Raw genomic sequence first — 1,658 nt, forward strand, 5'->3', positions numbered from 1 at the left:
CGCTGTGACCTCCCATTTCTTCCCTCCTCCTCCGTTTCATTTTCCCTTCTTCGCCGCTCTTTCACCCTTATTGGCTTGAACGAGGCCATTGTAGTGCTCCGCCCTCACTCCGACTCCGTGGTTGTAGTGCAAGCAAAGCGAACGCCGCCCAAGCATGGCAGCGAATAGAACAGGGATGCTTCAGAATTGCACGTCACAAGGTTCCTAAAGCGTATGTTATTCTAGTACACTGTATAACTGTGCACAGTGCCTAAGGATTGAAATGCAACATGTTCTCTCCAGCCAGATCGGGAGTAATCGCCTCAAGTCACACGTACCAGTCACACAAATAGACGCAACCATTATTTGGGATGATGAATTCGCGACATTTTATATTTAATAACCTATACCTTAGAACCTCCATCTTTCACCTTAACCTGAACTTAATTCATCATCATCATTTATTTTACCCTTAAGGGCCTCTCTCGGGGCATTACATAAGGGGGGGGAGAACAATCCAAGTACAAATTTCAATGAAAATGCAGTTCATGGTTACAGTTTTTGAATTACTAAAACATACAGGTAGCAACAAAAAACAAAAAGAAAACAGAGCATGTCAAACGAAATATTCAACAGTCAATTCGCGGTCAAAAATATACAGGCGGCAGAGAACAAACAACAAAAAAAGACAAACAGCGATTAAGAGTGAAGGGTAGCTAGTAATACATCTCTAAATTTAACAGCAACTTGTTCGCTGACAATAGCATCCGTCAAACCGTTCCACTCATCGATAGCCGTAGGAAGAAATGATTTATTAAAAGCGTTAGTAGAACCAAACAGACGTTGGATACTCACGGAATTAAATAGGCGACGAGATGTTCGGACAGGCGGAAGTAAAAGTGAACCATGTAGGTGAGGAAAGCTGTAGTAAAGTTTGTGAAAATTCTTGTCTATCATTATTTCATAGCACATGTATCGATCACGAGTACGTGTCGTCGAAGATTTTCGTAAAAGAAGAGACAGATAGAATGCAAGGTTTATTACGATTTCCTGCTCGAGTAGATAGATGAGTGGGATCCTTGGTCCGGGATATAATTGGCGTGGACCGCTATATCCTCGCACGTTTCACAAGGGCCTCTTGGCTCTTCGGTTTTGAGCAGCACGTACGTACAGAGCGGTCTCCCACCCTTTCATGGTGTGTTGTGTCCTGGGTTGCAAAGGGGGATTGTGTGCACACTTCCATACCATGTGGTACAGTGTAGCTGTTTTATTGGCACAGAACCTGCTGTGGTGTTTATGTGTCGGGATCTATTTTGACAGTATGTACGTTCTGGGGTAGGCCAGGGTCTGTTGGCGACGCCATGCTACCTGTGATTCCTCACTGAGCTTTGGCCCTGGGGATCGAAGTTTCTGTCGTTCGAGTTGCATGATTTCTTCATACGGGAGAAGCGGGTTCATACGCAGAGCTGAGGTTGGATGCGATATGCCGGGGTCGCAGGTCCGGAAAAGTAATTCCAGTGAACTCCTATGTAATAATGAAATGGTAGTATATAGGTGTTCTGTGGGGCATGAGAGAGAGAAAATAAAACGTTTATTGTGATTATCTACGCGAGTAGATAGGTGAGTGGGATCTTTAATCCAACATCCCACTTGCTCGATTGTATAAAGCGCCATCTCGA

Source organism: Rhipicephalus microplus, chromosome 3, assembly GCF_043290135.1.
Source record: "Rhipicephalus microplus isolate Deutch F79 chromosome 3, USDA_Rmic, whole genome shotgun sequence".
Lineage (NCBI taxonomy): Eukaryota > Metazoa > Arthropoda > Arachnida > Ixodida > Ixodidae > Rhipicephalus > Rhipicephalus microplus.